The sequence below is a fragment of the Rousettus aegyptiacus genome, unplaced genomic scaffold, assembly GCF_014176215.1.
Source record: "Rousettus aegyptiacus isolate mRouAeg1 unplaced genomic scaffold, mRouAeg1.p scaffold_m13_p_16, whole genome shotgun sequence".
NCBI lineage: Eukaryota > Metazoa > Chordata > Mammalia > Chiroptera > Pteropodidae > Rousettus > Rousettus aegyptiacus.
The window spans coordinates 52,183,377-52,210,132 of record NW_023416291.1 but is presented as its reverse complement, the minus strand read 5'-3'; the positions used below and the strand labels follow the sequence as shown (position 1 = coordinate 52,210,132).

At 59.7% G+C, this 26,756-nt stretch overlaps 1 protein-coding gene across 6 annotated transcripts in view; it reads left to right on the top strand.

The window, feature by feature from the left end:
- Positions 1-884: 884 nt before the first annotated feature.
- KDM4B (lysine demethylase 4B) overlaps positions 885-26,756 on the top strand; it is a 104,057-nt gene continuing 78,185 nt past the window's right edge. For 3 of the 6 annotated variants that reach the window (XM_036234070.1, XM_036234065.1, XM_036234071.1), the window contains exons 1-2: positions 885-1,015; positions 22,332-22,430. The gene's annotated coding sequence lies outside the window, so the exon portion shown is untranslated. The other 3 variants (XM_036234068.1, XM_036234067.1, XM_036234066.1) reach the window with 3 other exon arrangements.

Here is a 26,756-nt window from a genome sequence, read left to right as displayed (position 1 = left end):
TTGCCACCGTATCCATTTCACAGGGGAAAGAGGCCCAGCGAGGTTACTTCGCAGTGAGGCGTGGGAAGCAGCCGAGCTTTGCACCTAGGTCAGAACATCAAACTCGCCTCGCTTACCGATTTAGGGAACTTCGGGGAAAGGCATCCAACTTTATGCGGAGGGCTATGCCCCTTTACAAAGTTTTGTTGATCGTGATGGATACGGACTTGGTTAATTTTGTTGGGGGTGGGGAGGGCATTTGCTGCTAGATTTTTTGTATCTCAATTTCGAAGTTCTCCTTTCCAGAATGAGTGTCTGTTAGGGAGCTGTGCTTTGTAGCCTGGAACTCCGAATTGGGGAACTCTGCGCCCAAATTTCGGCTGCGGGTTTCGAACCCGTTCGTGGTGACGCCTGGGCCGGGTGCTGATGTTGTGCAGGGTCTCACGTACTCAGCTGCCGCCTGATAACCGGGGCGGGGCCTGGGCCATGATTGGCATCCACCTCAGCCAGTCCGCACCTCGGGCTGACCCCGCAAGCCAATACCCGCTTGTTCTCGTGCGATCGTTGGGTGGGCCCCGAGGCGCCCTTGTCAATCCGAGCCCCAGCCGCCGCCCGGTTGGTTGCGGCCCCCTTGGCTGGCGTGCGCCACCTCCAATGAGATTGGAGCCGGTCAGCGGGCACGTGGGTGGGCACCAGCGTGTCCGGACCAGCTGGCCAATACGGAGGCGAGGCCGGCGTCGGCACCTACCCAATCGGGGAGCGCAGTGGGTAGGCCGTGCGGAGTTGATGGGCCCGGCGGATGGGAGGGGCGGAGCTGTCAGCGGCAGCCAATGGGCGTGCGGGCGTGGGCTCGGGGGCCAATGGCGGCCGGGGCGGAGCTGGCGTGCCGCCTCATAAGCCCCGCCCGGGGCGCTCGCGGAGGGCTCGGCCGCCAGCGACCGAGCGGGGCCCGGCCCGAGCGGGGCTTGGGGGTGCGACGCCGAGGGCGGGGGAGCGCGCGCCGCTGCTCCGGACTGGGCCGCGCGCGCCGCCTCAGGTGAGCCCGCGGTACGCGGCCGCCGCGTCCGAGCGCGGGCCCCGCCGCCTCCCCGGCGCCCAAGCCGGGGGCTGAGGGCGGGCGGGCGCCCGGGACTCGAGGCCCAGGCCTCGGGCGCGGCCTGCTCGGGCCGCGGCCGCCGCGCTTTGTCCCAGCCCGCGAGGCGGTTGGGGGCGTTAACCGCCCGGCCTGGGGCGCCGGCCGGGCCTCGGGCGGGGGCGGCGCGGCCGGACAATGGCGGGGCCGGGGGCGGGAGGCGGGGGCGCCCTGCCCGGGCCGCGCGGGGGCTGGGCCCGGGCGTCCCCGTCGGCCCTGCACAAAAGATGACAGCGTGGGTGGCCCGAGCCGGCCGGCCCTGCTTGGCTGGGCCCTTCTTGTCTTTTATTCACAGCAATCCTAACGATTAAAAAAAATAATTATTATAATAGAGAGATCCCAGGCCCTGGGTGGAACCCGCCCGCGTTTCCGACCCTTTGGGCGCCTGTGGGGTTACCGGGGCGCTTCCCCGGGACGCCCTCCGAAATGCCCATCATTTCATCCCAACCCCGTCCCCGAGTCAGCCCGCAGTGCCATCGGGCTTCCAACTTGCCCCTCAGTTAATCTCCCTGAACGCCCCCTCCCCCCCGAAGTAAGCACGCAGTCTGGATTTTTTTAATTAAAAAATGTGTCCACTTGCTATGCATATCATAGCTTCCAAACGCGTCCTCCCAGTTCTTCCCCCTCAACGCCATTGCCACCTCGAAGCCCCCCTCTCTGTAGCAATAAATCGTGGAGTCGCTCCTGCAGCGACCCCCTTGGGCTGTCCCCCAACCACTCCCGAGGGAGCGAGGGGACAGATTTCTTCCGAAAGGGACCTGCCCCGGGGTGTGCAAGGGCTTGTGTTTGTGCCCCGTGGGTGCGGCGACACCAGGGGTTTGAGGTGCACGTCCACCTGAGCACGGTGGATGGTTTTACAGGGTTTTTTTTTTTTTTTTTTTTTTTTACCCCCTGGGGGCGGGGGAGGCATAGACTGCGCTCTGGTGTGTCCCATCTGTTTGATCGGGGGAAGATGCTTTTGTTTTAATAATTCAGGTGCTCCTGGGGAACTGTTTCCTGAGTTATGAAACTAGTGAGAAGGGGGTTCTGTTCACTGGCACCCAAAGGTCCTGTAATATGTAAAGACTGTGTCCTTTTCCACGTGTTTCTGTCAGTGACATTTATTCAGCAAGCTCCTTTGGGTCTCACTGGGTGCTGGCACTGTCTTAAGGTCTGAGGATACCTGTCCCATCCCTCTGCCTCAACAGCTATTTATCTGGCTGTCCCCAAGCTGGAGAAAGCCCCTAAAACGAGCTCATTAGATGACTCCTATGGGCTTTTATCGTTGCTGTGCAAAGCTAATGACTCTCCCTAATTCTCAAGTAATAGCTTCCTTATGAGGCAGGGGGAGGGTTTGTCAAGCTCACTGGTCAGTCAGCCTTTTCTTGCCACCCTTGGAGCAGCAGTTGAGCAGCCTCTCTGGTCTCTGCAGTTTGTTTTTTGGAGCCAGAAGGACAGAGTGAATGTCTCAGAGTCAACTTGTGATTATATGAGTCGAGGGTTTCTGAAACTCGCTGGCCCTCCTTCTGTACTTCTGATTGGGCGCTTGGCAGATCTTGGCGCTTCCAGTGCAAGGGACGCGGTGATGGTCAGAACGCCGTGCTCTGGGGGAGGTCACCGAGTGGGGGCGGCAGAGGGGTGGTTGGAGGTGTGGCAGCCCGGATGCTCCCAGGTGTTGTGCCGTGGTTTGCACGCGGCTGCTGTGTGGGTGCCTTGTGCATGTGCGCGCGAGTGTATAGTTGAGACTGTACAGATCTTAGTAACAATTGAGTTTCTTGAATTTCTGATCCTTGCCTTTTTGGAGCGGGCAGCTAAGGAGAGAATGGGCTGCCAAGGAGCCATTAAACGTTGGAGCTTGAAAGTATTGCTGACGGGTTGTTCAGGACCCCGCCCCGCCTTTGTTCTACTTCTCTGTTTCCTAGAGAAGACCCTCTCTCAGTCTGTACCTGTCTGCAGGAGCCCTCTGGGGTGGTCAAGGGCCCTCCTCGTCCCTCCATCTCCCACCTCGCCTCGCTCTCCCTGTCCTTGATCCCACATCTCTCCGCCTCCTCTGCTGGTTTCTTATGCCCCACCCGCCTCCCCGGGGCACCCAGGGAAACCCGTGCCCCGGGGAGCCCATCTGTTCTGTGGTTCCATCTGACACCTGTGAGGATGCACGCTGGGGGCATTTGAGTGTCGGGGTAGGTTCTGGGGAGTCTCTGACTTCAGGGAGCTTTGGGTCTAGTGGGGGAAAAGGTGAAAGGGGTGTCCCAGATGCGGTCATAGCTACTATGGTGGTATGGAGCCCAGTGCCCTCAGGGCCAGCTTAGAGAAGCGGAAGGACTAGGTCATGGGTGACAGGGACTGAGGAAGGACTGAGGCGTAGGCAAATGAGCATTTCAGGTTGGCTTTCTTCCCGAGATCTGGATCCAGAGCCGCAGTGTCGTTTCAGAGCTATGTGACCTTGGGCCAGTCACTTGCTCAAGAACAAAATGGGGCTGTCACTAACCTTCCCAAGTGGGGTGCAGGGGTGGGGAGCAGATGAACTGCAGGCGGAAGGTAGGACCGCGCGGGCTCTGCACACCTGGCTTTGCTGGGGTTTCTGGGTTTCTGGCTCTGCTCCAAAGCCCTGACCCTGGCACTGTGGCTCTACCTGTGCTGCCCCTGGGTGCCCCTGGGTGCTTGCACCCTGGCTGAGGGTGGGGACACTTGAGGCAGGAGCTGAGCCTAGACTTTGCTTCTGTCTCCCTCCCCATGCCCCTCACAGGCCTCTGACTCCGAGTGTTCCAGTCCCTCCTCCGGGGCAGGTCACTTCATGTCTCCGGGCTTTGCTTTCCCCTCTGTAAAATGGGTGTAATGAGCATCCAGCCCCGTCACTGTGAGGATCAAAGGGGATGAAAGGCTCTGGAGTGCTTTGTGGGGTTCCAGGGAGCCGGGAACAGCGAGCCAGCTCATCACTGCTGGGGTGCTGTCAGGTTCTGCCAAGGTCTCCCCCTCAGCCCCGTCCGCACGTGGGCTGGGTGGTTTTCTGTGGAGGGCCACCCTGGGCACTGTGAGGTGGCCCTTGCCCCACTAGTGTCATCAGCACGCCTCTTACCCCTCTTACCCCCAGTTGTGATAACCGCATTGTCCCAGACATTGCCCAGTGTCCCCTGGGGAGCATGGCCACCCCCAGGTGAGTCTCTCTCACTTAACATTTAACCCATAGCGGTCTGATAGCTGACTGTGTCCCCATGTACCTCAGGTTCAGGTTCCCTTTGTCCCCTTCCCCGCTTCTTGTCTTTAATAGGGAGGGACTTGTGTTTGCAAACTGTCCAGCCTGTAGCCCTCAGCCTGGTATGGGTCCTTCCCAGCCTGCAGCGCTCTCCTCCCCTCCCCCACACCTACAGACGTGGACCTTAAGGACGCCCGTGCCACCTGAGCCCATGCTGCCAGACCCTGACCGTGGCGCGGGGTCTTCGCAGCTGCCCTTCGCTCATGGCCCCCGCAGGTCCCCTGCCCAGGTTTCCATGCCCTTCTTGTCATTGTGCCCTTTCCTGTCAATTTGTTGACCTGTTTTCTGGATTTTAAGATGCCTCCTTCAACCTTCGCCTCTTCCTAAACGATAATGCGCGTGAAGCCACGGGACTGACAGGCATTTTTACACAATGAAATGAATTCGAGATGGATTTTTTAAAAGTTTGTATCACTTCAATTACGGCCCAAGAGGATCAGTGAATGGATTTTATCGTTGTGGGATGAACGGGCTTTTGAGCCGCCCCCGCCCCGCCCCGGCCTGTGCTGGCGGCTCAGGCGAGTCGCCCTGACTCTGTCAGCTGGTGCGCCCACTCCCTCGGGGCCTGTCAGAACTCCTGAGAGGCCTCGCTCTGCGCAGCACCCCCCCCCCCCCCCCCGTGGCCCCCTCGCGACTCCGGCACAGACTCCGGACTGCGTCCCGTGGCCCGCGTCCTCCTCCGCGGTGCCCTCTCGCCTCTGGCTGTGCCGTCGCGCCCTGCCGTGCCCGCGGGCCTCAGTCCACCCAGCGCCCTTGGCCGGGCTTCCCTGCCTCAGGGCCTTGGCGCGTGCCGCTTCCGCCGCCAGGAGCTGGTCCCTTGGGCCCCTGCCCCGCGCGCGGCTCCCTGTCACGCGGTCCCGGCTCAGGGATGCCAGCCCTCACCACACTGCCTCAGGACCCCCTTCCGGCCGCCCTCTCTCCCATTCTGCCTTTTTTCTTTGCGCACTGTCCTACCAGAAATGCATATTAATCTGTTTCAGGATGTGTTGTCTGCCTCATCCACGAGGGTGGTTTTTTGAAGAGTCAGAGTAACTATTTTTGCCTTCGAAGGCCAGACTTCCTGTGTCCTGACTGCTCTGTCGTTGAAGCACAAAAGTATGCAAACACGAGTGTACCTGTGTCCCCATAACTTTACCGACACGGAAATGTGACTTTCATATACTTTTTTCATGTCATGAGCTATTTTCCTTCGATTTCTTTCCCACCTGATTGTTAGAAACCTCAAAACCATCCTTTGCTTATGGGCCATACCAAAGCAGGCTAGGTTTGACCCGAGGCTGCAGGTTGCCAGGGTGTGAGGTCCTCACTGTAGACATGGCATCTGTCTTGGCTGCTGCGTGTCTCCCCAGCACCTGGGCATTTCCTGGTGCCTGGCATGTGTTCTGTAAAAATTCGTTTGTTGGATGAATTTCCATCTTTTTGATGTCAAAGCATTTAGAGTTATTATCTGTACTTAAAAAATGGGTTGCGGGTGGTTTCAAGGGGAGTTAAAAGTCCAGGGAATGTGACAAAGTGTTATGACCCCATTCACCCAAAAAAACCTCGTGATAAGGGAGACAGTAAAGAGTTGACCTAGACGGGCGGATGTTTTGCTGTTTGCGAAGCCTGGTTTCTTCATTCTGCATCGGGCCGTCCTGTTCGCTTCTTGCCCCGTCTGGAGTTTGGCGAGGCGTGTGCTCCGCCCGAGGCCCACTTCGGCCCGGCAGAAGCCGAGGGTTGGAAAGGAAGAAGACATGCCCCAGTCACGTAGTTTTGTAAGCATTCCCGTGCTGGTGTCCCCGTCCCAAGGGTGACGTCCTGGGAGGCTCTGTCAGTCGGTCTCTCAACCGTGGCGTGCACGGGAGCACTGTGAAGAGGTGGCTTTCGTGTGTGTGACATTTAAGCTTTGTAGGGCAAGTGGCTGATGAGATGGCTGTGGGACGTGTGTGTTGGGTGCCCGGGGGCGGTTTCGCCCGCCCTTCTTGGCTTTACTCTTCCACCTTGGCTTTAGGGAGCGAAGAACTGGCTGACGAGTGATTTCTGAGCCCGGCAGGTCTTGGTACCATCCCAAGGACGTTTTGACCTGTCGAGGAAGCACACCGGTAATTTACGGGTACGCCTTCTGTAGCCGATTGAAATAAACAACCTGGAGAACTCCTTGGCTTAGTGAAGTTGCCTGTCCTTTTATTTTTTTTTTTCGGGCTTGTCTGAATCTTTCTCTGACTCTCTGTTGCTCTCTTCCCTCCTGTCTTTTCTCGTCCCACCCCAGTGGTTCTGGTGATGCCACGGGGTTCATGAGGTTTGCATGAAGCCGTCTCTGTCTCACGGGCAGGCTGTGCCTTTTGGGCTGTGACTCTCCAGGGTGGAGGCCTTGAGTGTGTTTGTTCAGTGGACAAAGAAAAATAATCCGAAAGCCGGCTGCCCGGGGCCTCAGTGCCTCAGTGGGTCTCCAGGCACAGAACAGAGCTGTAACCAAGGTGGGATTCGGCCCCGCAGGCCTGCACCAGCGATGGCAGTTAAGACAAGCCTGTGGGGCTGGCCGTGAAGGGGCGGGTGCTCAGCATTGTCCCTAGCACCCACTTCCCTTCTATGTTTGCGTCTGGACCCAAACCACGGCACCCGGGCAGGTAGGGGCGGAGCTGGAACTGCCTTCGTGGGCTCGTGGCCACTGCCTGCAGTCTCCGTGGAGAGAAGCGATTCGTGTCCGATGAGCTGGCAGCGGATCCAGAATTGTGCTTTGTGCACAAGACGCAAGAGGATGGATCAGGAGGCCTCCGCTGAGCGAGAGCCAGCCCGAAGCTGCCAGCAGGCGCAGTGATGGCCCGATGACAGGGGTGCGCCAGGCATCCCGTTAAGTGGGGTGCAGCCAGGCCTCGGGACCCCAGTATGGCCAGCACCTCGTCTCTACGCGGACAGCCCGTGACCTGCTCGCTGGGCACCCCGCGTGAGCGAGGGGGATGGCTCGCCTCAGCTCCACAGGGTGCTTGGCGGACCTTGGCCGGGCAGCTGGACTGGGAGATTCTGTCATTTTCCTGCTGGACCCTTCTAATCCCTGCTGTTCCCTCATTCTGCCCCTTAAAATCCCATCTGTCAGGAAGGGTTGGTGCTGAGCAGAGTGGGCTTCCTATCTTAGGTCAGTGGCTGCGTGGATCTGATTATCTTGGTCGTGATTCGAGAGAGAGAACCACTCTGTCTCTAGCTGGCATGCGAGTAAAGCCCCTGGAATTTAAACTCTAGATTTATTGCTTTAGGCAGCTCCTTCCCCCCAAGGAGGAGCAGAGAGCCGGTACAGAGCGCTGGTTCTCTGACACTCTTTTGGAAAAGAAGGTGTCTCATTTCTCCGCCCTCCTGGGCTGCAGAGGCAGAAGCCGCGGGATGGCGCTGGCCGCCGCCCCCTCGCGTCCTGCCTGCACCGAAGGCAGCGCCCTGATCCGACCTGCAGGCCGACGGGCACTGGCTCTCCTGCACGCCCGGCCACCCCACCGGGCCCGCGGACGGAAGGACGGCGCACGTTCGCCGATGGCAGAGCTGCAGCAGGGTCCGGCCGATGGTCGTGGAGACCTCAGTGCCCACTTGGCCTCTGCAGACTCCTGAGCCATGTCATGTAACCCCGAGGCAAAGATACACAGTTGAGCACGGAGGCAGGCCTCTCGCACGCGCGTCTCGGCTTGGGGACCAGTGGTTGCTGTTGATGGCTCTGGCTGGGTTGTGGCTTCCCAGTGACACAGCCATTGAGACGTGACTCGGAGCCCCATGCCCGCTGAGGGCGTCTGTCGTCGTGTGGTTGGGTGCGACAGTTGTTGAGCCTGTGTGCGTGTGGCCAGGTGCTCGTGGCGGCCCTGCCCACAGGGTCATGGGGCCGTGGAGGGAGCCTGGCCGGGGGAGCAGCAGAGCTGAGACAGGTGGCAGCTCAGGTGGTGGCCAGAAAGTCAGCAGAGGAGTCGCTGTTTGAGTTGTGCCTTGTCATCGTGAGTGCCGGTGAACTGGCGTGCAGAGGAAGAGAGGCACTTGGCGAGGACACTGGGGGGCCATGGCCTGGGACACCTGCGTGGAGAAGAGCCGGAGGAGGCGGGGGTGCTGGGGCCAGCCCGCTGTCTCTTGCCGGTGGCTCTGCCCTCAGGGAGCTTAGAGTCTGGCCCGCGAGGCAGGGCCTGAGGCATTCAGGTCCCCGGAGAGAGCGACATGACAGCTGTTGAACGATTCGCCCTGGTATGCCGACCAGACCCCGGATTTTCTAGGCCAACCCCTCTTAAAATACTCCTACCCTGTCTTTTTAAGAAATATATTGTTTATTGAGATATACATACCATTAAATACACACTTTTAAGGTGGACAGTTGAGTGGTTTTTGGAACACTTACAGGGTTGTGCAACCGTCACCACTAATTCCAGCACACTTTGTCACCCCCAAAAGGAGCCCTTCCTGTTAAACTGTCATCCCCCATCCCGCCTCCCAGCCCCTGGCAACCACGAACCAGCGCTCTCCGTGGACGTATCTGTCCTGGACACGTCACATAAGTGGAATCGCACACGGCGTGGCCTTCGGTGTCCAGTTTTTCCCACTGAGTAGTATTGGGACGAATATTATTAATAACATAGCAATAACATGGCCAAATGATGTTCCCGTGTTTGGTTGGACACATCGTGTTTACCCACTGTCCGTTGATGGACATTTGGGTAGTTTCTCCTTTTTCTGCTCCTCCTTTTCCCAAAACTGTGTCAGAGTTCCAGACTTGGAGGGCTGCGGTGTGCAGACTGCTTACCCAGCCGGCCCCCTGGGCAGAGGCCGTAGAGCTAGATCTTGGGGGCAGAGGGAGGCCAGAGTCCGGGAGGCCCAGCCCGGGGGGCGGGGGCGCGGCGCCCCTGCAGGAGCACACGGCTCCCTCTGCGTGCACGCGCGGACTGTGGCATTGGGTGGCGAGTCCGCGCTGCGCCGCCCTCCTCCTCCAGCCCGAGCTGGGCGAGGTGGGCCAGGTGTGCTGCACCTGGGCCAGCCATGCCTGGGGTCCGCGCAGGACCTCAGTGCAGCCACTGGGCCTCCGTGTGTCGTTCGTCTGTCAGCGTGGCTCCTGTACCTGTCACTCTGGCTTGTCTGTTTCTCGTGTGCAATATGTCCTGGTGGAGAGGACCGGGGCCTTCCTGCTGGAAGCCAGGGTCAGAAGGGGTGTCCTGGTTTCTGCCTGACCCGGCGCTGGCCTCACCCGTCAGTGCCGTCACCGTACCAGACGAGTTGGCCCATCTACTTTGCTGGTGTCTGCCCCGTGGGGACAGTGACGTTCGGGCGGAAGCGTGCGTGTGACTTGCTGTCCCCCTGGCAGAGGATGCGGGTGACCTGGGGTGTTCCGAGTGCCAGGGAGCTGCTCATGGCACCAGGAAGATGCCACGGGGATGCATGGGAACACTAGAGTGTCAGGTGACAGAGTTGGGCCTCTACCTCACGCCATACACAGACACGAACTCCAGGTGCCCGAAGACCTGAAGGGGAGAGCCGCACCCGCAGAGTGCTCAGCAGCGAACACGGGGGCAGCCGCGCAGCAGCGTCTGAGGCGGCATCGGCCACTGGAGGACGTGGGGCCAGCCCCACGCGTGATGCAAAGTCTCAGTTTTCTAGTATGCGAAAAGGTAAAAAGAAACAAGTGAAATTGATTAGTCTATTTTATTAACTCCAATATCCAAAATATTGTTTCCGCATGTAATCGGTATAAAAATTGTTAATGAGAGGTTTTTACATGCCTTTTTTTCTTCTTGGTCCTGAGTCTTCCACACCCTGTGTGTGTTTCTCACCTGACGTCCTGGTGTAGCTTACACTGACATTCTGGTGTGTTTCACACTCACTGCTGGGCCGCCACACGCTGGTCCTTTAGGAGGACTGCCGTCCCTGGATAAGCTGAGCGCTGTGATGGGGATGCTGTAAATGGGGGCACCCGGTGCTTCGTGGAGACTGCCCCCTTCCCAGCCTGCCGGGGCTTCTGGGTCTGTTGGCCTGAAGCGTGAATTGTGAGGCAGGCTCGACGCCAACCAGCTACCACCATGGGAGGGGCGGGCGAGGAGGGCGAGGCCCACCGCGGTGGGCGTAGCTGAGGGACAGCCCTCTGGGGGGCCAGGGAGGCCCGAGGCCTTCATGGGTGCGAATGAAGCTGGTTCTCGGAGGAGAGAAAGTGGGCGGCCTTGGGGAGGGCAGGGGCTGACCCCCAGCGGGCCTGTGTTTGAGGGGTGCTGCGGGGAAGTGGGGGCATGCTGCAAGCCCTGCTCTCGAGACTCGGCACTTGCTCACTCCGGGACGTTGGGCTCGCTGGCCAGCCCCTGCCAGTCGGGTGGCCATGGCCATGGCCGTGGCCCGATGCTTCTGTGGACCCTGCGTTTGTGGCCTGGATGCTGGCTGTGTGGGGCACTCTGAACTGGACTCGAGATGATTTCGTGAAGGGATTCGGAGGAACTTGAAACGTTGTTTTGGCCATAGGAGAGCCCAGGAGAGACTTGTGCACAAGAATGCTTTGGAAGTAACATCTCGGAGCCGCAGATGGTGGGAGGTCTCCCGGTGGGCATGGCGGAGCGGGGTCGGCAGCCAGAGGCTGGCGCCCGTGCACCCAGCCTGCCGCGGGTCAGATGCCGGCTCTGCCGCGTCTGTGTTCTTATCCCAAGGTGACGGTGGAGGTTTCTGCGTCAAGCGTGGGTGAGACGAGCTGAGTTTTAACAGTGAAAGTCCCTTAGTGGGGTGGCTTCCGTCCCAGGAGTGATTCTCCACCCAGGAGACACTGGGTGACGTCTGGGGACACCTGTGGTTGTCATGGCGGGGGTGGGGCCAGGGATGCTGCTCAGTCCCCTGCAGTGCCCAGGACGGATCCCTCCACCCCTGACAGTGTCCCAGTTTGGGGCACACTTGTCCCAGAGGCGGCCTTCAGTAGATTACGATACAATGCAATATAACTTTCCTCTGAGCGTCCGTCTCCTCGACTGTGAATCAGGGTGTCGCAAGAGAAGTTTCTAAACCACTTTTCATTCCAGAGCAGCCCGTGGCTTTTGTGTGGCTGCTCTGCATCCGTGCTGGGAAGAAGGTTCAGGAACAATCGAGGTGTTTAGAAGATGCCTTGAAATAAGCCGTGTCTTCTTCTGGAGCTGCTTAATGGTAAGGGGGCAGGTCGGAGGCAGCCGGGGCGGTGGTCCTGGGGAGGCTGGACCGGAGGCAGCCAGGTCGGAACGCGGAGCCCTGCGGCTTGTTCCACACGCCTGGTCGGGTTTTCTTGTCCAGTGAACTTGGGGTCAGGCCACCAGCCCGGAGCACCGTCCTAGGGTGAATGATGCCTCAGCCCGTGCGAGGGCTGGGGTGGGACTGTGTGTTGTGGACCGGCCTCTGGTGGGGACAGGGCCCGGTTAGGTTTCGTGTTCCTTGGCTGTCCCCACTTGGGCTCCGGTGTCCTGGGGGCAGCCACCGTGACACCGGACACCTGGCGGTGCCGCCTCAGCGTCCCAGCTCCGCCCCCGAAGCCCTGTTCCCTGCCTTCGTCAGCTTGGCCATCAGCCAGGGGCAGGCCTGAGAGCTCTGGGCCTGGCCAAGTCTCACTGGCTGTTTCCCTACAAGCCTCCGGGAGGGGTCTTTGTTATAACAATAACTTATTTCACAGTGTGAAAATCAGCAGCTACAGCGCGGGAAAACCAGAGCAGCACAGGCCGCCTGCCGCCCCGGCGGCTTCCAGCGTGTGTGTCCAGCCGGCACGGGGCTCGTGGGGCTCCCGCGGCTGGTTCGCGGGTGACGGCGTTTTCCTTACCCTGTGGTCGTCGGGAAGCCAAGGATCCCCACGTGGGGCCTGGAGATGTGGCCTTGTAACCAACAGGCAAGGGATCTTGTCACATGGGCCGGGTGCCAGGGAGGGCTGGGACCTCAGTGTGGTCAGGATTGGTCGAGGGTAGGGGAGTGGCGTTATTTGATAAGCCTGGGCCCCTGAGCACCGTGCAGGCCAGAGGCAGACAAGTGTGCCGGTGCGTGAGACAGGAGGGCGGGGCCCGATGGAGCCCCACACTCTGCTTCGTCTGCCTGTCCGTCCCCCGAGAACATTTGTCCTCAGGTCAGTGGTTTGGCACTAAACCTGGGCCAGACTCCGGGGCACAGCCTGCGAACCTGGCTGGGGGCCGTGGAGGAAGCCTGGCAAGGGTGGGCGTCTCAGAAAATGTCCAGAATCCTCAGCTCTTTGCCTCACAGTGACCTGCCTGGCTAAGAGAGCTGCCTGCTGAGGCATGGGCAAGCAGTGAGGGCTGTGGGACTTGGCAGTCTTCCTGATGGGGGGCCGAGACGGGGCCTGTAGCACCCCCAGGGGCAGGAACCCCTAGCAGTCCAGCCACTTAGGAAGACCGGGGCACTTTTGAGGGGACCAGCGTCTCCTGGGCCACATTCCGAGGTAGCGCTGGTTTCGAGGTCTAGAGACAGAGCCGAGAACGGGACCTGAGTACCCCATCCCTGCCGCTGCCGCGGGGAGAACAGGCTCCCTGGGCCTCGGCGTCTTCACGCACACTCCTCCAGCCCCGACGGGGAGAGCAGTCGCCGTGTAGCCGACTGCCTTTGCCCTTTCCTGCCTCCCTTTCTAGGACTCTGTCACAGAGCATCTGAGCACGCACGAAGGTGGACAGCAGGGCAGACGCCTCGCCCCCGTCGCCCGCCCTCGTGGCAGTCCGCCCCGCCGCCCTCCCGTCCGTGGGGAACGAGCCCCCGTGGTGTTGATTTTTTTAAAACTTAAAAAGCTTTGTGGACCCCCAGGAAATTGCAGAAACAGTGCAGAGAAGTCCTGCGTGCTCTCCCCAGCTCCGCCCAGTGGTGACATCGAACGCAAGCGTCGCCCACTGTCGGAGCTGGGAAATCGGCGCCGCAGCCTCACTGGGATTTCACAGGGGTCAGCCTCCGCTCACTCCCCAAGTCACGCCCGCCACCGGTCTGTTCCCATCTCCATAGTGTCTTCATTTGGGACTGTTAGGGAACGCGACATCATGTGTCGCCTTCGGGGCTGGCTTTTTCACGGAGAGCGTCCGAGCCGTGCACGCCGGCGGCCCATTCCTGCCGGCTCGGGGCCTGCCAGCGCCGTCCGCAAGCCGCCGGTGGTGGCGATGCCCGCCGTCCGTCCCGGCCGCAGCAGGGCCACGCCGCTCTTTTCCCCTCCATCACTCCACCTGAAGGTTTGTCAGTCTTGTTATTGCCCCCCAAACCAGATTTGGTTTAGTCGATTGCTTTACTTTTTATTTATATTTTGTTAATTTCTGCTTGAATCTTTATTTTTCCCTTCTTTCTGCATTAGGTCCAGTTTACTCTTTCAGTGTCTTAAGGTAGACCTTGGGAGTATTGAGGTCATTATTCTCCTTTTTTAAGTGTAGGCCGCTGTACATTTTCCCTTCAGTACTGTGTTAGCTGCATCCGTAAGTTTGGGTTTGCCTTCATCACCTCAAAGTATTTTCTGACTTCTCTTGTGATTTCTTCTTTGACCATGGTTGTTGAGGAGTGTGCTGTTTAGTTTCTATGTATTTGTGACTCCCCAGATTTTTTTCCTGTTAATGATTTCTGATTTTCATTGTGGTCAGAGAACCTACTTTGTGTGATTTGAATTCTTGTTAATGTGACGAGGGTGGTTTTATAGCTCAACACGTGTTCTGTACGTACTTAGAAGAAAGTATAATTTTCTCTTGTTAGGTGGGCTTTTCTGTAGATGGTTGTTCCTTTACAGCATCGTTCAAGTCTTTTTTTTTTTGTTCATCTTCTGCCTAGTTGTTTTATCTGTTGTTGAAAGTGGGTATTGCCGTCTCCAGCTGTTATCGTTGAATTATCTATTTCTCCCTTCTTTTCTGTCAGTTTTTGCTTCATGTGTTTTGAGCCTCTGTTATTAGGTGCATATGTGTTTATGATTGCTCCATCTTCCTGATGGATTGGCCCTTTATCATTGTAAAATGTCCATGTTTATCTTTACTGACATTTTTGTTTTAAAGCCCATGTTATCGGATATTTGCGAACCACTCCGGCTTCCTTCTGGTCGCTGCTGCCTGTCACGCCTTTTCCATCCCTTTTATTTTCAGCCCGTTTACATCCGTCAGTCTAAGGAACGTCTCCTCCAGGCGACAGCCGAGTGGGTCTCGTCTTTCCCCCTGCAGTGCGGCAGTGTCTTTCGGTCGGATCGTCGTCCGCGTCTGCCGCCCGCCTTCGTGCTTTCTGTCTCGTGTCTTTCCTCCCTCGCTTCGCACGTTACCGCTTTCCTTTGCATTGAGAGAGTACTTTCTGCTGTGACGTTTCGATTCCTTTAGTGATTTTTTCACTCTATTTTTGCAAGTACATTCTTGGGCCATATCATATATATCTTACCAGAATCTGCTTAATCGGGATTAAGCTTTGATCGATTCAGGGGTTGGGGCTTGCGAGGATGCTGGGGTGTCCGTCGGCCTGAACGGCGCCCTTCTTCTGTCCGTCCCTCCTGGGCCTCGGCGAAGGGAGGAGCTGTGATGACGGCAGCTGCCCGTGAGGCCCCGCCGTGCCAGGCCTGGGCTGGGGGGGCTCGGGTGCTCTCATCGCCCCTGCCCCGTCCAAGCTGACTGGCTTGCGGCCCTGATCCTGCCGCAGGGTTTCGAGTCTGGGTCGGTGTGTCACGCCCACTTGGAGGCAGGGCTCAGGGCTGTGAGGAGTGCCTGGTGCTCAGCCTCGAAGCTTGCGGAAGGCCAGCAGGGCGATGGGCTGCGACTTGGTTGTTGACTCTGGTCCTTTCGTGAGAGCTTAGGAGGGCACCGGGCAGAGAACTGGGGGCGGACAGCATGGACGCCTGTGGTCACTGACAGCGTGGGAAGCCACCGACAGTGCAGGGAGCCATGGTGTTCTGTGTACATTTAGTTGACTCTTCAAACCAGCATCGGCATTTTGACTAGGACTTTAGGGAGCTTTTGTGCATCTGTTTTTTGGTTCGGTGTTTTTTAGTGGCAGTTTTGTTAAGTATATTCACATGCTGTACAGTTCACCCTCTAAGAGTGTGAACCAGGAGTTATTACTGTATTACAGGTGTGCAGCCATCACCACAACTAATCCCAGAACTTTCCGTCACCCCAGAGGGAAACCCCATGCCCATAACTGGTCATCCCCAGGCCCTTCGCAGCCCTGGTGACCGCTATTCTCGCCGTCCCCATGGACGTGCCCGTTCTAGACACCGCACATGAGTGGGATCACACACCGAGGGGCTTTTGCGGCCGGTTGCATCACGGGGTGTCGCGGCCTCCAGGTTTGCATAACCTCGCTGTGGCGAGTGTCAGCGCCTCCTGGTGAAGGCCGAATCCTGTGCCGTTGTCTGGAAGGACCGCCTTCTGTTTGTCCATTAGTCCGTCAGCGGGCATTCGGGTGGCTTCTGCTTTATAGTCGTTAGGAATGACGCATATAATGCAAAGTACGAGCACTTGTGTACAGTCCATATGTGGCTGTCTGTCTGCATTCCCCTCGGGCAGATGGGTAGGAGTGGAATTGCCAGGTTTGATGGTAACTCCGCACTTCTCGCTTCAGGAAGTGGCCAAACTGTTTTCTAAAGTGGCTGCACCATTTTTAGGATCCTGCCAGCAGGATTCGAAGGCTCCAGTTTGGTTTGGAATTTAAATTTGAATTAAATAAGGAGAGGGTGCCGTAATGGTCACCAGGACGACTTGTGGCCTTCCTGGATCCTGTCTGCCCAGCTGGACCCGCGAGCTGCTGGGGGTGCGACCTCTGGGCCCAGGCGGCGGTGCTCGAAGTAGTTGGTTTTAAAAGGCTGATGCGTAAGTGTTGGCAGTAAAGACAACAGTTCGGCCGCCCAGACCTCACCCTTCCCGGCTGTGGGGAAGGCCGCGTGTGCCGCGCGGGGGTCTTTCTGGCGCAGGACGGCGGCTGTTTTTGCAGGGCGTGTGCGACTTCCTGGCCCAGTCTGTTGAGCGCTCCGATCGCTTGTAGTTTTTTCTCCTTAAACCACACTGCGGTGAGGTCCCTGCTGCTGTCCCCTCGAGACGGGCTGCTGGGAGCTCGCACACACGCTGCCCAGTGGCCCAGAGCCATCCTGCGGTCGGTGCTCCCGGGGCAGCCGGGGGCCGCATCGTCCCGCGGGCGGCCCCAGCGCTGTCCCTCCTTTCATTCTTCTCACCTCGTGGTCGCTGCCGTTCTGAATCGCCAGTTCGCGGCGTTGCTTGTTAAATTAGGGCGTTTGTTTCTGTGCTTGGCGTGTGACAGGCTTCTCAGCCTCAGCACTGTGACTGTCCATGCGGGGTCGTTGGGGTGGGGGTGTCCTGGGCCCTGCGGGGCGTCGAGCCGCATCCCTGGCCCCACCCACTCGACGCCAGGGGTACTTTCCCCTCCCCTCGCTGTGACAGCCGCAGACGTCCCCAGACGCCCCCCAGCGACCGGGACAGAGCGCCCTCCGGCTGAGGACGGTGTTGTGTAACAGCCCTCACCGCGTCAGTATTATCAGCGCCTTTCCTGTTGCGGGTTTTTCTCAGTTTCTCGTTTATCTCTCAGCTTTATTTTTGATGTGTTACTGCATAGAATATTTTAAAGTTTATTGCCAAATTTGGCTTTTCCTTTAAAGCCTCTGGTCTGTGACCTGCCTCGAGAGGTCTCCTCTCCCTGAGGTGATAAGAACGCTGGCCGGCGTCTCTCCCTCGCGCTTCGCGGAGGGTGCGGAGACCTGCCGTCCAGAAGCCCGAGGCGGGGCGCAGCGTTTTGCGTTCCACGTGCCCCCCCGCCCCCCGTCTGCGTGGGCTGGCGAGGCCCGTGGCTGGCACACGGATCCGGAGCTGGGCACCTCTGCTGCTGGCTGTGGGATCTCGGGCAAGTCCGGGCGCTGCCCTGGGCCTCAGTTTCCTCACCTGTGAAATGGGCTGTGCTAACAGTACCTGCTGCCTGGGCTTTTGGGGCCCATCAGGCTTGCCCGGTGCTTGGAGCCACGCCTGCGCGCGGGCAGACGGGGCCACCACCAGCGGCCCCCTCATCGCCACTGGCCGTCCCTCATCGCCGTGCAGCTCCGAGGGCAGGCCCAGAGCAGACTCGAGGAGGACGGTGATGTTCAGAGTGCTCAGCGACCCCGCCCAGCGTCCCCGGGTCTTGGACAGTGAGCGGGGTCCTCTCTGGGCACTTGACTTGTGAACGTGTACGTGTCCCATCCCCTCAGCCCCCGCTGCCCCGGCGCCTGTACAGAGAGGCCCACAAATTGCAAGGCACGTTCATGGAGGAACAGATTGTTTTGTTAATGATTGCGGTTTCGAATGGTTATGGAACCTCCGAGACCTGTTCCTACGTATGGAGAACGGGCGAGTGGTGTTTGCGCTCGGCCCCCAGCCCCCCCGGGATGTGGGCGTTCACTCCTCTCTCTCTCTGTGGTTCCAGCCCCGCGCCCGGGGCTGTGGGCCAGGGGGACAGGTGGCCTTCGCCCATGTCGCTTCCCCGACCCTTTCGAGAGCCTGGGGAAGACGTAGGTGGGCTGGCGGCCCCGTTCTCCTCGTCCCTGCCGTCCCGAAGGCAAGTGCTGGCAGCCACGCTGCCCTCCTTGGCCTTCTGCCCAAGCACTTTGCTTTTATTTTCATTTTTCCAGTCCAAGTGCTTATTTTTTTTAAAAAGAAATTTTCGGAGACATACTTTCAGATTTACAGAAAAGTTGACGAGAATGACACGAAGTCCCAGCTACTTTCCACCTGCTTTTCCGCGTGTTAATTTTCGTGCATCTGCCTTCGCTCCCTTTGTGCTCTCTCCCTCCCCGCCGCCCTTCCTCTTCCTCTCTGCTTCCCTCCCCCTTCCCCTCCCTCCCCACCTCCTTCCTCCTCCCCGCTTCCCTCCCCTCCTCCCTTTCTCTCTCTCCCTTTCTCTCCCCTCCCTCCCTCCCTCCCTCTTTGTCTTTCTTCTGAACTGCTCCAGATAGACACCCCTTTCCTCTAAATGTGTCAGTGTTTATTTCTTCCGAACAAGAGGTTCTCGTATGGAGTTATGAAAATCGGAAGTTAATTCTCGAACGAGAGCCCAGGATCACGTGTCGGAGTCACGTGTCCCGTCGCTTCCGTGTCTCTGAGCCTGGAACAGCTTCAGTCTGCCCTCGGGGACCGCGCCTGACATTTCGAAGCGTGCAGGCGGGTTACTCTGTAGCTTGTCCCTGGGTTCCTCACACTCAGGTCCCTGTTCCGGTGACGCCCTTGGGCAGGACTATCTCATAAGTGATCTGGTGACCTCTGTGCACCGCATCCTGAGGCCCCGGGTGTCAGTGTGGCCCATTTCTGATCACGTCTGTGACGGTCACCTGGTCAAGGTGGTGGCTGCCAGGTCTCTCCGCTGTACCGCCCATGCTCAGTAAGTTTCTCAGGGGGAGGGGTGCTCTGACAGCCAGCACCCTGTCGTTCCTCCAGCGCTCACCGCTCGCCTCAGCGGCCAGCCGATTCTTGCCGGACGGCGATCGTCTCATTCCGCCGGCCCTCCTGGGTCCCTTGGCTGGCTTTCTGCCGTAAGGAGCAGCCGTTTGCTTACGTCGCCGTGGACTCCTGGACTCTGACCTGACGCAAGGTGATGACCCATCGCTCTCGCAGTCTTGCTCCAGGGTCCCAGGTTCACCAGGGTCCCCACGAGGCTGGCTCCTCTGTCCTTGCCCCGTTGTGGCGATGCTGAGTGTCATCTCGTGTGCTTATTGGCCATTCATGTGTCGTCTTTGGGAAAATGTCCATTCAGATTCTTTGCCCATTTTGTAAATTAGGTTGTTTGTCTTTTTGTGGTGGAACTGTAAGAGTTCTTCGTACGCTCCGGATGTGAGAGTCTTACGAGGTAAGAGGTCAGCGGGTGTCTTCACCCATCGCGCGAGCCGTCTCCACGTTCTCGGCCACGTCCTTTGACGCAGAGTCCAGTCTACCTATGGTTTCACTTGTTGCTTCCGCTTTCATTGTGTCTAGGAACCGTCGCCTAATCCAAGGTCACAAAAATCGTGTATGAGTTTTCCTCTAAGAGTTTCAGAGTTTCAGCTTTAACATTTAGGTCTGTGATCCGTTTTGAGTTAATTTTTGTTTGCGGTGTGAGGTGGGGTTCACCTTCTTTTCAACGTGCATGTCCGTCGTCCTTGCGTAATTGTTGAAAAGCCTCATGGAAGAGCAACTTCCGGAACGTCAGTTCTCTTCCGCTGATCGTTATGCCTGCCTTAGGCCGGTACCAGGCCGTCCTGATCACTGTAGCTTTGGCACCCCGAGTCGTGTCTAGGCCTGGGGGTGGACGTTAGGGAAACATGATGTCGCTCTTACTTACGTTTCCACAGAAGGAGACCAGAGCCGCCTTGGCGGGCGCCCAGACAGCCCAGGGTGCCCGCCGCGTCGCCCACTGAGCCTGCGTGACCCCGCATGTGGGTTTCGGTGTCGGGGAGCGTGGGCAGGGTTTGGCGAGACTTCATAAATAGGAGGCTCTTTTCCCAGTTCGCAAAGCTGATGAAAAAGGTCGCTTCTCAGTTTTCGCACACGGGCAGGGCGAGGCGCGTGCTCAGCCGGCCGGCGCCTTTTCCGTCCCGGCGCCGGGTGCGGCGTGGTGTCGGTTTGTTTGTTCTTATCAGTTTGGATCTTTTTCCGGCCAGACTCTCTTCTTCCAGCTGAGACCTGCTGTGCAGCGAGCTTCAGAGGACAGAGGTAGAGGTTTTTAACTTTTTCGACTTTTTAAGTATTTTAAACTCACCGATGTCGCAGAGACAGTACATAAAGTCCCTTCAGACGCCTTCCCGAGCTCTTAACAGCTGCAGAGGAATGGCCCAGCTAACTACGCATTTTATCAGGGTTCCAGTGGGCCCACTCACATCCCTTTCCGCCCTGGGGCTCCTTCAGGGACCCCCTGTCGCCCGTGGTCGCCAGGGCCCCTCAGGTTCCTCGGGGGGGAGGGGACTGCGTCTCAGTCTTCCCTCACCTGTCTCGGCCTCGTGCATCGTAGGCGGTCCCTGGGCCCTGTCCGAGGTTTCCTCCCGATGACACGGAGCTTATGTGTTTGGGGAAGGCTGCCGGGTGGTCTCCTCCATGGCCTTGGTCCCTTGGGTGAGGTGGGCCATCCTCCAGTCTCCACGTGAAGGTCACTTTTTCCCTTTGGGGCTTCAAGACCGTGCAAACACCTGTGTCTCCCCAGACTTCTGCCTGTCGCTTTCAGACGGACGGCAGTCACGTGCAACAGGTACCACTCCGCCCTTGGCGTGGCCACGTGTGGGGCCCTCACAGCTCCGTTTGTGAGCGAGACGTCCTTTGCGGGGGAGAGCGGTCCCTGCCCCCCGCCCTCCGCGCCCGGTGCCGCTCTGGTTGCGCGCCAGGCCTGCGCCTGCGCATCTCGGGGCCGCGACCCAGCGCCGTCGCTGCTTGTCACCCCCCGGGTCGGCTCCCGTGTCCTCCTGCGTGTCCAACCGTCCAGGGACCGCGTCCGCCCTCCCCGCCCCATGAGGCGCCCAGGCTCATCTGGGGAGTGCACGTGGAGGCTACGGCAGTCGCCCCCCTTCGCCGCCCTAGCAGGTGACCCCCGACCTGGTGACTCAGACAGTACATGTTATCAGCGGACAGTTGTAGAGGCTGGAGGTTCAGCATGGTTCGCGCGCGGGGCTAAGGTCAAGGTGTCCGCACGCAGGTCCCTTCTGGCAGCTCCGGGGGACAGTCCATGCTTTGCCAGTCCCAGCTTCTAGAGGCGCCTGCATCCGCGCCATCTGGTTCCTTCCGCCACCTGGACTCACAGCGCAGCCTCTGACCTCTGCTGCTGTCATCACTTCTCCCTCTTAAAAGGACCCTGTGAGGACAGCCGAGCCCGCCCGATGATCCAGGATAATCTTCCTGGCTCAAGATCCCCCTTGTAATCCCATCTGCAAAGTCCCTTTTGCCCCAGAAGGGAGCGTAGCCTCAGGTCGTGGGGTTTAGACGCAGACATCCTTGGCGGCCTGTCTGCCGGTCATGCTCATGGTCATGGCCACAGGCAGAGGTTCCACGGCGATGTCAGGTGCTGGCAGGCTGTGGAGCGGGGCGGCCTGCAGCCCAGGATGGGGAGCGGCTGCGAGCCCTTGGGAGAGCCCGCGAGGGCTCATCAGTGCAGGGGGAGGTGTGTGCAGCCTGAGGGCCACGGCTCCACAGCGCGGTGTGGCCGATCCACCAGGGGCTGCGACCTGTTAAAGGGCAGTAGAATCAGCTTAATGGGTCATACCCAGTGATTTTAAAAAACAGATTAAATATAGAAAATGTCAGTGTGCATTACGTGTCATCAGGGTGTTTGTGAAACCTATGCTATTTAAAACTCTTGGCGAATTGGAGAAAATGTGTGGGATCCAGTTTGACAAAGCTGGGCCTGAGGGCCAAGCTGCCCTGCCCAGAGCATCCGGCCCACTGGGGGCACTCGGGTCATGGACAGCATGTGCAGCAGCCCTGAGGCAGGGAGCATCTGCCACCCAGGTTCACACGTCAGGAGAGCTGTGGGTGCTGTGGGCGCGAGGCCAGCGAGTGGGCGCGGGGCGGCCGGAGCCCAGAGGCCGCACCTAGCCGAGTCCCGTCCTGCATCCGTTCAGCAGGTGCAGGAGTGCCTCCACCCGACTGCGGGTCCCCCAGGTGGGACCCGGCCCCCCGTGGGTCCGCTCAGCCCTGCCAGGCGCGCTCTCTGCACTCTGCGTCCTCGGGGTGCAGATGGCGGTCACCGTGAGGGGTTGTCCATGTGAATTTCCTTCTTGGAGGGCCACCTTCCCCGGCTGTGGGGTTTACCAGAGGCAGAACTTGTAAACCCCTCAGACGCTGCCTGGACCCTCAGGTTTCCAGATGCTTCTTTAGTTGCTCCTGGAGGCTCTTGCTTCCTCAGCTCCTGATTTTTAAAAGCTGAACTTAAAAGAGGCGGTGCTGGGAGAACTGGATGGGGCGCTCACAGTTGCCGAGTTCTGTGTCCCTCGAAGTGGCAGAGGTCTGGAAATGGCTGCGAGAAGGCAAGCGTCCTGAGGCCACACGCTGCTGCTAGGGGTATAGCGTGGAGTCGAGGCTTCAGCCTGCCATCTGTTCAGTCGTGCTTTTATTTTGTGCATTTTAGGAACTATCACCGTTGCCGGAACTTGACAGAAACCTGAGCCACTAATTGGAGCATCCGTCGTTGCAGCCTCGGCCATCCGGGACAGCCAGGAACTTCCAAGTAAGTGTGAGACCAAGGCACCGAAGGCTACAGCCTTCTGCGGGGTGGCCATGAGGCCTCTGTGGTGCGGGGAGAAGGCGGCCCCGTTTAGTTCTGAGTTCCTGGGGGATCCGGGGTCTGCACCCCCTTAAAGGAGCCTGGACCCCTCTGGGTTGGCTCTGCTGGAGGTATCTTCTCCAGTCCACATGCTCCATGTTTGTACCTTCGCCCTTCGGCATCTGAATGCCTGTCCCTCAGTTCTAGGAGCCCTGAGAGCCACTGTACATTTTGATTACACTGTGGTTGCCCAGGATGGGCTGCCTTGTCTGCGTCCTGTGGATCAAGTGGGACACCATTTCCGGGCTCCCTGAGGGCCCTGTTCGCCCAACCCCATGCCCTACAGGAGATGATGACCAGTCACAGTCCCGGGGATGGCAGAGGGGAGCCCCTAAAAATGAAAGAGTCTTTTCAAATGCATTTAAAAGAACCCCATCTGCTTCTGGGTTTCACCTTCAGGCTTTCTACCCTCTTCTGCACGTTTGTAATTCACTAGGGAGAGAGGACAGAGGGTTTTAAAGTGGCGGCCTCTGCTGGTGGCCCAAGGTGGTCACTGGTAGGGAGAGAGGGGACGAGCCGATCGACCCCTGATCGTCCCCTGCTCGTACACATGGGGTGGGGATGATGGGGTGGAGGACGGACCGTGCTGTCCCCCGTCGGCTGCCCCCGATGGCCTGAGGAAGGCTGCGTCGTGTTCAGTACTGATCTCGGACGGAGGCCACGTGGCTAGTTAGGGGCCAGTGTGGACCGGAATGTGGCTTCTCAGAGGCATTGAAGACTGCAGCCGCTTCTCAGCGTCTCTCTCCTGGACGCTGCACGTGCCTCCCGTGGCTGTGGTGATGCGGCCGTGAACTGGTAACTTCAACCAGCCCACGCCTCTGTGACAGCCGAGGAGGTCGGAAGTCTGGAGTGGGTGTCGCGGGGCTCAGGTCAAGGCGTTGGCAGGGGACCGGTCCTCTGGAGACTTGAAGGCAGATGTGATCTTGACTTTTCCCTGGCTTGGGGCCCCTTCCTTGAACCGCTCCAGCCTCTGCCTCTGCCTCCCCCACCCTCCCTTTATCAGGACTGTCGTGAGGACACTGGGCCCCCGGGGAATCCAGGATCTCCCCATCTCAGGGGCCTTCACTTCGTCCCATGTGCAAAGTCCCAGTTTTGCTGTGGAAGGCACCGCGGTTCCAGCCCCAGGGGGAGGACGCGGCCGTCTCGTGGGGACGTTACTCTGCCGACCATAGTGTCGTCCACACTGCCTGAGCGTTTCCCACAGCGGCTGCCGTCCGCCGTCCGCCTGCAGGGGCCCAGGGTTCCGCGCGCACGTCCGCGCCAGCGCGGGTCGTCCCTCCCCCTCGTTCGGCCGCCCTGGGGCCCGAGGGGTGGCCCGCCGCGGGGGTGACCAGCACGTCCCGTTGGCGCGCTTGCCGCCCTCGCGCGTGTCTGCTCAGGAGAAGCGTCTTCACTTTGCCCGCCTGCGGACTGTGCTCCGCTTTGCCGGCATGAGCCTGTCTTGTGAGGGGCACGTTGCTCTTTCTAGACTGTTCTCTGTGTTCCCTCGTGGGGGCTCTCAGTTGGTTCTTTGTCCCTTCTCCCACGTTTCTCGTAACCCGGAAGGTTGCCGCCCGGTCGGCATTCAAATTCCTTTCTTATTTCTCATATATACGTGTATGATTTTTATTTGCACCCCGTTCAAAAAATGCGTCAAGGGTTATGGAGTGTTGGGATTATAGACCATTTTAATTTTCTTACATTTTCTTGTCAAAAGCTTTATTTTAAGAGGCACAAATAAGAGAAGAATCAGGCACAGCCCGCCTTGGGGCCAGTGTAGCTGGCGGCGGCTGGAGCGGCCAGTCTCGCCGGGGCGCATTTGAAGGGCGCACTCCCTGCCTTCTGCCTCGTCCGCCCTCCCGACCTCCGAGGCGGAAACTCATCCCCGTGAGAGGTCCTGCGGGCAGGCCCCGGCCACCCAGCTCTGCCGGGACAAGCGGGTCTCTGGGAAGAGGCAGGCCTGCCCACCGCCTCCCACCAATGGGGTGGGGTTTGGGTAGGCGGGCGGGGGGCAGCGTCCATGAGAGGCCGTGACCGCCTCCCCTGCAGGGCACGTGAGCCAGCCTGGAGGGAGAGCAGGCCAGCTAGCCAGGACCGGCCGGGGCAGACGCGAGAGCTGTCGGGGACGGGTGGGTCCTCGCACCTGCCACTCACCAGGGCAGGGGACTCAGGCTGTCACAGCCTCTGGCCCTGCCACCTGCCTGCTGTGTGGCCTGGGCAGGTGGGGCCCCGTGTCCAGTGAGCTGTGACAAACGGGCTCAGCGCGTGGAGTGGACGGCTTGCCCGCATGAAGTGCGTGGAACAGGGCCGGGCCTGTGAGGTGCTGGTGTGTCCCCCGGCCTCCGGCCGCAGCAGGCTGAGGGACCGGCCTCTGCACCTTTATCAGGCCCTCGAGGGCCTGGGAGCAGGGGCTGAGACTCGGGCCTCAGAGGATGGAACTGACGCTCCACGTGACGTGGGTGGGTGGCAGGGCCCCCCTTGGGAGCCACCGCTCTGTGCAAGCAGAGACCCCAGCTTCCCCCGCCATGTGGCACGTCTTCAGGGCTGATGCGGTGGCGTGGACAGCAGTGGGCGGCTGGGCGGTTGAGGGCGTGAGGAAGGCCAGCTCTCTCCCTTGAGTCTCTGCCCCTCCAGAGCCATTGGCTCCGCTCCATGCTGATGTTCACAGTGGTGCTGGGGTCGGGGCCTGTCCCCTCAGGAGGAGGGGAGTCGTGGGGGTCCGCAGTGAGCCCTGATGGCTGTGTCTGGCTTGGAGGGGAGAGGGCAGGTGGGCTGGGGCCCGGGCCGGGCAGGTGGGGCTCCCAAGTGGGGTTTTAGCCCCAGGCCCTGGGTGTGGTTGAGCGGGCTGGCCAGGGGTGAGGTGGGGGGGTGGGGTGGGCAGTTCAGAGGGCTACTCAGGGCCCTAGGGAGGGCAGCTCCTTGGTGGGCGGCCTGGCTGAGACTGGGGCCCTCTGGTGCCAGCTGCTCCTGGGGGGTTTGTGACAACCCCTGTGCTTCTATAACCAGTCTTCTGGGTGGTTCCCTATGATCCTGCCCAGAGCCGCTGTCACACGCTGTCACAGGCCCTTGTGGCCTGCCGTGCACACTGCAGCTTTGTGGCTGCCCCTTGAGGAGAAGCCTCAGGGCTCTCTGTGGACACAGGGTGGTGGTGGGCCCCAGCCTGGTCTCAGCAGTGATCCTTTTCTGTGTTAGGAGCCTCGGTGGCCCTCCTCAGCCATCTGGCTGTGAATGTGACCCTCAGGGTGGGGCTTTAGCTGCTGTGTCCCGCCCCCCTGGCCCCAGCCCCAGGCATGGGATGGGCTTTCGCAGACAGCGCCGGGGGCCAGTGTCTGCTGGCCTAGGCCTCCAGATCCTGCTGTAAGTGACTGCCTCTGGGGTGACTCCTGGGCTCATGCTGCCCTCTAGTGCTCGGTGTGGGGACTCTTTTGGGAGCCAGTGGCTGTATCTTGGTGACATGGATCCTCCACCCCCCTTCCTTCTGGGATGAGTGGGCTTCCTGGCTTTCTCATGCCCCAGCTCACCTTGGGGAAGGGGAGGTGGACTAGGTTAAATCGTCCCCCAGCTCCTGGGCTCTGACCTTCTCTGCCTCCTGGAGCGAGTCTGGGCTTTCAGCTCCTTTTCGGTTTGGAGAGTTGAACCAGGAGAATTTAATCAGGCAATGGGGACCGTTCGCAGAGTTTTTCACCCAGCCCCTTCACGCCCAGGGCAGGCCACTGCCTACTCTACTGGGCCCCCTTAACTCCAGCCTGCAGCCTCCTTCTGGAGAAGAGCCCGGATCCTCCTCAGGCACCCGCAGGCGTCGTGGTGCACACAGACACGCCCCCCTCCCCTCCTGTGCTGGGACCTCCAGGAGTGGGCAGGCCCCGCGCCGTGGATCAGGTCTGGCCCCAGGAAGCAAGCCATCCAGCTGGGCCTCCTGCTGCCGCGTCCCGGAGTCCCGCCTGTGTGTGGCCCAGGTTCGCCGACAGCAGCCAGGCCCGTCCTGGAGTGACCCGCGTGCTTGGGCAGACACCGCCCAGAGCTGGGGTCCCTGCTCATGGGTGCGACCCGTGAAAGAAGCCTGGCCGACACGCAGCCCCCCTCACCTTCCCTGACCCGCGCCGCGGCTGCTCTGCAGACATCCCGCTCAGAAGGACGCGCGTTGATTTGCGGCCCGATGAGACAGGCTTTTCTCCCCGGGGCCCCGGGTTAAAGCCGCGCTCCGGCTTCCCGCGTCGCGCTGGCGCTGAGCTAGGACGTCTGCTTTTAATT